At 44.8% G+C, this 7,893-nt stretch overlaps 1 protein-coding gene and 1 long non-coding RNA gene across 5 annotated transcripts in view; one reads left to right on the top strand and one right to left on the bottom strand.

Moving 5' to 3' along the window:
• The window catches only part of LOC135301887 (uncharacterized), a 31,174-nt gene extending 29,939 nt beyond the window's left edge, over positions 1-1,235 (bottom strand). The window contains exon 1 of one of the 2 annotated variants that reach the window (XR_010363623.1): positions 1,104-1,235. This is a non-coding gene — a long non-coding RNA (uncharacterized LOC135301887). The remainder of the gene's footprint in view (positions 1-1,103) is intronic. The other variant, XR_010363625.1, reaches the window with a different exon arrangement.
• The window catches only part of KCNG2 (potassium voltage-gated channel modifier subfamily G member 2), a 52,765-nt gene continuing 46,024 nt past the window's right edge, over positions 1,153-7,893 (top strand). Inside the window, exon 1 of one of the 3 annotated variants that reach the window (XM_064422348.1) lies at positions 1,153-1,508. The gene's annotated coding sequence lies outside the window, so the exon portion shown is untranslated. Of the gene's footprint in view, positions 1,509-1,618; positions 1,912-2,039; positions 2,141-7,893 lie in introns of those variants that run through there. The other 2 variants (XM_064422341.1, XM_064422365.1) reach the window with 2 other exon arrangements.

Below are 7,893 nucleotides of genomic sequence, written 5' to 3'. Positions count from 1 at the left end.
TGCTGTATAGCAGCAAAAAAATGAAAATAAAAAAGTTTTGCTGTATGAGAAAGACAAGTGGTTTCAAATACTCCTTTAACACTGACACAAACAAGGTCAGATATCGTGATGCCTGTCTTGCTTCCAGACTTCAGAGGGAGAGCAGAGGGGAGTGATTCATGGAGAGCATGCAAGAAGCAGCGCTGAAATGGAGCTGAGAAGGCCATGAGCAAGGTCCTGATTGTTTGTGTTTACATAATGCAAGACAAACAGAATATGGAATTAAATTAGAAGGCAATGTACTTAATTGCCAATTACTTCTTCACTGCTATATTGAAAACCAAATACTTAAAGAGCAATGAATTGTTCCCATGAAATTTGATCAATTTTGTAATGGTTATAAGCAATAATGGGTAAAAACCATGAAATGTATATACATGTACAAAGAGAATCTCCCTAATAGCTACAGATACCATAGGCAGAACTATGTCCTGCTGGCTCTGAGACAGAGCTGGCTCCCTGCACAGACAAGGGGCTGCCTGGGACTGACAGTTTTTATCAAGTTTGACCTAACAAATTCTTGCACTCGATCCACTAACTGAGAAAAAAAACTAATTAATACACACATGATCTTTGCTTCAGTATTAAGTTGCAAAAATCATGACAGATGCCAGAACTAGCCAGAATTTTCCCCAAGAGGAAGGGAAGGAAATATTTTTTTTTAATACACCAAAAATTAAAATTAATGAATGCCAGGATAAAAATAAAATAAAATAAAAATAAAAAAAAATAAAATAAAATAAAATAAAATAAAATAAAATAAAATAAAATAGTGTTAAGACTGCCAAAAATCTGGATTCAGGTACTAGCTACAGAGGCTTTTGAAAAAAGCTGGCAGGAGATAAGAGACACCTTAGGAAATGCAATTCGATCCTTACAAATAGGTTGTAACTTGGTACCTATCGGGGTTGAGGAGGGGAGAGGGAGGAGTCGGAGTAAAGCATCCTCGTTACTAAAACCATAAAAGTTACGAGTGTGGTGTGCTTTAGGTTTGCCCGGTGGAGCGGCATCCTGCGGCGGTGTACATGCGGTGTACGAGAGGGCAGAGCCTGACAGGCACTCACCGGCATCCAAAGGCTCAACCTTCCCCCGAGCGCCCGCTCGCAGATCGGAGACATCAAGCAGGGCAATGATGTCTCCGCCCGACCGTCCGTGAACGCCGCTCTCCGCTTTTCCCCCCGCTGGATCCTGGCAGCCCCGGCACACACGAGCCCCGCTAGCGCTCGGGACAGGGTCCGAGCCGAGCCGCGCTCTGCCGGGGCACCGTCCCCGCGGGCCGCGGACTGCCGGCGCCGCTGCCGGCTCCGGCTGTGCCGGGCTGGGGGGAAACTCGGGGAAAGGGCTCTCCCCGCCTTGGGAAGCGCCTGGCACGCCCCGCGGACAGCGCTCACCTGCCGGCTGCACGGAGCCACCCGCGGACTCGGAGCGGAGCGGGAAACTCAGCCGGGACCGCAGCGCGGCCAGCACAGGTGCGGCGCCCGGGAGAGCGCGTTCGCCGCCTCAGAGCGCGTCACGGCCGGGCTCGGGCTGAGTGCTTGGGCAACTCGCGCCAGCGGCCCGGGCAGGGGGCCGGGGCTGCCCCGATGAGGGGAGGGGGCTGTCGGTCAAAGACATGAATGAAAGATGAGCGCCGCTGCCCGGCCAGGACGGTGCCCCTGGGGCTCGCAGGGCGGCTGGGGCAGCGGCGCTCGGGGCGGGGGGCCGTGCCCCGGCGGCAGGCGGCGCTCCGGGGCCGGCGCTGGGGCTGCGGCGGCGGCAGCGAGCGGGGCCGCGCCAGCAGAGCGAGCAGGGAGCTGGGAGAGGGGCGAGGCGATGGAGCGGGGAGCAGCCCGCGCCGTCCCCGGTCCCGTTGGGGAGGAGGCAGTGCCTGAGGTGAGAGGGGCTGCGGCAACTCCGGCGGCACCGTGCGCGAAGTTGCCGGGTCCCGTCCGTGCCCGGGCCGTGCGCGGAGCGAGGGGCGCTGCCAGAGCCGGGCGAAGCGCGGCCGCCCCGCCCCGTCCCCGCCGCCTGGCCCCGGCTGGGGCGCTGCCCGCGGCCGGCCCGGCCCTGCCCTGCGGAGCGGAGCGAGCGCGGCCGGCCCGGCCCGGCACCGCGGCAGAAGGTAACGGGGCGGGGGCGATGGGAGCTGTGCCGGGGCGCAGCCGCTGCCCTGCCCGGACTGCCCCGGGGCGCTGCTTTGTCCGCTTGCCTGCTTGGGGATTTTGGGTGGCGATTCGCTTTCGCTACAGAAACGGGGTGTGCGGGGCTGTCAATGGAATGACGGTGGTGTGCCCGTGCATGGAGCTGCACAGGGGCTCCAGATCATGTAGGTTTTGCTTAGGCAGAGCTCCCGCTGGTTTCCCGGGTCTTTCTCAAGGTTTACACAAAATTGAGTCTTTAGTCAGTCTGCAACATCTCCCAAATAATATGTATAGCTAACGTGGTTATGAGTTTCAGTTTGGATCCCAGGCAAAATTTGCTCTGAATAGGAAGGCAGTCATAGTTAATGTTTGTTAAATGCATTACTGTCAATTTGAGTGCATGTTATTAGTATGATCATACCGTAAATTCTGAAGGAATATGAAGGGGCTGTCTTGATTCAGGTCTATACCGTATGGTTTGAATATTCCAGCTTTGGCACTGACCCTGAAAACAGTGGTTAAGGTTTGTCCCAAAGAAAAAAGTACCTGACCATAAGACCCGTGATGAGCCTGATCACTTCTAGTGGAGTCCTTCTGAAAAGGCCATCTCTCCTTTCTTTGAAGCACTTGTGCAGCAGATCCTCTTGCTAGAACTTCTTACTGTGTCTTTCTCCCCAGGGTAAAATTGAATTGGTCCATAAAAAGTGGCAAACCTCCACCTGACAGCATTTTTTTTAGTTCAGGCTGAAGCACCAAAGTTTCTTGAGAAGAAAAGCTGTCTTTTGACTGTGCTCATCCCTCCCCTGGCTATTACCACGGTTCTGAAATGACTTGAGGGTGACCTTCAGAGAAAGAAGTCAGCTTTGCTCAGAGGATTTCAAACCTTTTATTTGCCCTTCTTAAGGCTTCTCTAAAACAAACAAGCAGAGCATTTGGAAGGAAACCTATGATTGAATATTCAGCAGTTCATTTCCCTTGGGTAAAAGCTGATAGATGTTTTCACTTGTTTTGGAAAGGTTTTTAGCCAAGCAAGAAAGATCTGATTTGACACTGCTGAAGTAAATAATGAGGTAAAGCAAAGGAAGGTAGTCTCTTTTTGGTACATCACTCCTGATGTGTGGAAAGAGGGGTTAGAAACTGGGTGAACTGTTGCAGGACTTTTTCCATTATACTTTTATTTTGGTGGGTTAATTAGTGTATCAGTTTCTGTGAAAATTCAAAACTCCAGCCTTTTAAAAAACATTAGCAATATCACTGGATATTTTCAGGCAGTGCATATCTGAGACACTATGGCACTTGCCAAGAGATGAACAGCACTTGGCCTTGTTCCTCTGGGCTTGTGCCTAATTATACATCGCAGGAGGACTGCATTAACTGTCAATAAATGTTTGCCATCACTTCGGGCTGAAATACGGAGTGGCTTTAAAACAGCACAGAAAGAAAAGTTTCAGCTCAGTTTTTAAATGTGATACAGCCCTTTGTATGACTAACTTTCGCTTCCTAGATCTATTGTCAGGGTCCCCATTAATATAGCCCAGCTTTTTTTATGTGGCTTTGGTTTTGAAGACCTAAAATGAGTGAGTTTATTTCTTTAATTTCCCCTTAGCAGCTCCGTGTTGATAAAACAGATGAGAGAAGACTTTCATTAGAATTGCATTTCTCTGCTGAACTTAGGCAGACTGTGATGGTCATATTCATATTTCCCTTTCCTTTGTTATTGTGTTTGATTCTTGGAGAAATCCTTTTAATGCCTGACCATGATTTCAGGACACTGTAAGAAATTACCCCCACGTAATCAGATTGTGCTTTGCACTGAACACAGCACTGTCTGCAGTCAGACAGGATCAGTAGTCAGGCCAGTGATGAATGGATTTTTAGACACTGTAGAAACCCTCGGACTTCTCCAGCATGAGACCAGACTAACTGGAGAAGCTAGAGCCAGGTGGCAACTGATGATGCTGTAGCTGTAGCTATGCTGACATTGTGCACTGGTTCTTGGTATGGGGTGAGTACCCAGGTGGGGAATTATTCCAGAGTATTGTCTTCTGAATGCTCGGCATAGCTTTTAGCTAGTGAACTTGCATGCACACAGCTATTTGATTGCTTGTTTTGAGCAATTAGGGAAAGACTGAGATGGAATTGATCCTTGTGTCCTCAGATTGTTTGCAAGAAAGAAAAAGAGGCAATATGTTAGGACTGAATGAATAATAAAAATAAATGTTCAATTTTAATAGTATTAAGAGAAGAAACTGGAGGTAGTGGAAGCTCCAAATCTTTTAAATGTCTGAGTGATTGAGTGATTAATCTTATTTTTAAAATGACATGGGCAATCAAGGACCAGAGTGTTAAAACTGTGATAAAGATGGATTTCAGCAAAGGATTCAGAAACTTTCAGATGCATGTAGGTGATAAGGATTGAGATTATTTGTTTTCAAACGTTTTTCAGCTCTACTAAAAACATGAAGAAACCTATCAGCTCTGGTGCACTACCTCTTTAAATACTCAGTGTGCCTTGAATTGTATGGAATAACTTATTTACTCAGTTAAGACATTAGTTTTGAGTTAACCAACTCACACTTTTCCCCACTCAGATGAATATCCTCATCAGATTATAAGAGGTGTCATAATCAGCCAAGGGATTGCAATGTTTTGTTTGCATCAGGCATTTTTAAGAACCAATTAATTAAACCTGAGAACTTTAAGTTACTTGGTACTGCTTCCCTGGTGTGTGCTGCCTCTGCACCACACGCACGTTCCATTTCAAGAGGCAGTTTAGCCCCATGGAAAGTCAGGGTCTGTTGCTTCTGTTCCTCTTGTGTAGTGTTTTACCTGTGAGAGACTTTTTCCTTGCTCCTCACTTAGTTTTGTTCTTCACTGGACTAAGATACAAATGCAAATTCAGATCTTGTGCCCTGTGGTTAAAGGGTGAGCTGAGTGAAAAAAACAATGTTTGTGAAGGCTCTGGTGCTGGTCATAGTGCCTGATGACAGACCAGTGGCCTTTCTCTGACTTCCCAGTAGAGAGGATGGGCACTCCTATATTATTTAAGGTGAGAGAGGGGCTAGAGTCACTCTGCTTTCTTAATATTGTCCTTCTGCCCTTGCCAATTCAAAAATAATCTGTGATGGTTTACTGAATGCTGATGTGCTTTAGGATGAGTGCTTTACCTCTTCAAACTTCCAGTGCTTTCACTAACCTTAGGTGTATGAACACAATTTCTATAGCATTTTTCTTATTATTAAATATTTAAAATCTTTGTTTTTTTCACCCTGGAATTAAGATAAGAAGTATGCAATCTCCCAGCTTCTTAACATGAACTGGCATTTCTGATAATTGTTCAGGTTCTACCAATACATTTGCCATTTCACCACTACTTGGTGATAAAACCTAAATCTTTACAGCAAGTCAGAGGTTAGTGGTGTTTTTTCCAAGTGACAAAAAGCTAAAAGAGGAATTTAAATTACTGTAATTGAATTAAGCCGCTATAGTCTATTTCCATTCCTGAGTAGAAAAGGTCCCAAATGATTTCTTTCTTCTTCTTGTTCAGGGTTCTAAATAACTATATTAAAAATAAGGATAATTAAGACTGTAAACTGTGATACCAGCTATTGGTCAAAATAAATGTAAAACCACTATGTTTGCAGGGTATCTGCACAAACAATGCGTCTCCATGCTGTGTGCTTGGTCAGCCGGTGTCTTTCAGTAGAATCTGTAATGCTTGTTGAAAACAAGAGATTCAGCTAAAGTAAGTTAAATTAGAGTTCTGCACAAGTTGCAGGAGATAAATCAATGTTTGACAAATGGGAAAGGATATGAGCATTTAAAAGAAAAAATGTACTCAAGATTCTAGGAATATTAAAGCAACCAAGATGAAACAAAAATAAAGCATTAAAAATGTATCCTTTCAGTGTTGTTTCAAGAAGAATTACACATGTTGGTGTTTATGGAGATTATTCTCATCTTTTTATTCAAAGCTTTGTGTTTCTTGAAGATACAAATAATATTTAGACTGAGATGGTACCCACAAGAAGCGCTTCTTAAATATTAATGTTGTGGGGAATTTTTGGCAAATGAGTTTGAGCTGTTTGTCTCAGTCATCTATAAATGGTTCTGTGAACAAAATAAATAGATTGATACCAACTGGGCAGGGAGTAATGGGTAAGATCCATCTTTGTCTGTGTGCAGAGTAGTGCCAGGATGCCCACTCGGGAATGGGAGCAGTTGGGGCCATGCTGGTGATACCTTTCTCTGCCTGAATTCCATTGCTCCTCAGGGGGAAAAGGCTGCTGAGACACAGCAGGATCATATTTAGGTTGCAAAAGACCTTTAAGATCACAAAGTTTGACTGTTAACACTACCAAGCCCACTACTACACTGGTTTTGTTTAGTACACCTGGGATTTGAGCATGGTGGTCTGGGAACTTAGAGAGAATTTATAAACATGTTTATTTGTTTATTATATATCTCTTGCCATCTTGCAATGAATGTTGCGGTTTCTTCTAGTGTTTCTAGTCAGACACATTCTTGGGATGGACTGACAATGTGACAGGTTTTCTAGATGTACTGTGTAGCAGTTGTGTGTTGGCTGTGAACCGGATTCCTCATATCATCATTTTGTGTACATTTACCCCACCGAGTTACAAGACATCTGTAATTTTAAAATGTTTAAGGAGAAACTGGACAGATTAAGGAAAAAGGAGGAGAAGTAAACCAGATTTAGGATAAATCATTCTCTAGGGATTTGGCACAGCTGTGAGAATAATTTTTTTGTGCCTAGCCCTGTACCCCTGAAAACTAAACCTAACTTCTTCAAGTCTAGCACATTTCTGAGACTTTTGGATTTTATCTGTCCAGGATGTTGAACAGAACTGAATCCTGAAATACAAGTTCATTTCCACTCACTTTTTCATTTCTTGAGTTAGAACTGGACCTACACTATTGTTTTTAAATGTTTGTCACATCAAAGCAGCTTTGGGTCAAGGAGAATACTGCTTGGATACCCATTTGTCTGAAAACAGATATCTCTTAGTGCAGATCTGCTTACTTTGGTGACTTGGAGGGTGTATACATTTGCATCCTTTCAGAGTCTCTCCCTTTTGCCTTCTTTTCCCCCTTGGTCCCTCCCTTGCTATGGTAGTACATGGATTGTGAGCCCTGGTTTCTGTGCTGTGTACTATTCCTAGTTCACGTGCCTTTGGCATCACTGGGCTGTTACTGGCCTGAGCTGGAAGGAATTCATTCACAGCTAAACTGTATTTGTTTACAGCTGAAGCAGCACTGAACTGCATGAGCAATAATATAAGGTCATCACATTCAGAGTGAACAAGAGTAGCAATGTGCTGGTTTAACCACACAAGTGATGTAGATTAATGAAGGGACTAATATGTGATTCCCATTAATGGGTCTAGGTCACATTGTTTGCCCGAGTGGCGTAAGGCAGTGTCAGCCAGGAACCTCTCCCACTGTCTGAATGTGGTTATCATTGTGATGGACAGATTTTTGCAGTGTATAGAAAAAAATCTGTAGTGTTTTATTTGGTTTTGGACTTTGGGGTTTTTTTTAGGAGGGAGGGTTAATATGTTTCTAAGAATAAGAACCAGGATCCTGCTTTAGAAATGAGGTGTAAACAATTGCTAGAAAAAGTGCATTGTCAACACTGTGAATCATTGAATGTTCTAAATAATATGATGAAGGATAGGGGGAGCTTGAGGGAAGATAAGGGGTGTTCGAACTT

Source organism: Passer domesticus, chromosome 1 (assembly GCF_036417665.1).
Source record: "Passer domesticus isolate bPasDom1 chromosome 1, bPasDom1.hap1, whole genome shotgun sequence".
NCBI lineage: Eukaryota > Metazoa > Chordata > Aves > Passeriformes > Passeridae > Passer > Passer domesticus.
The sequence above is the reverse complement of the archived record's forward strand: the minus strand, read 5'-3'. Positions and strand labels throughout refer to the sequence as shown.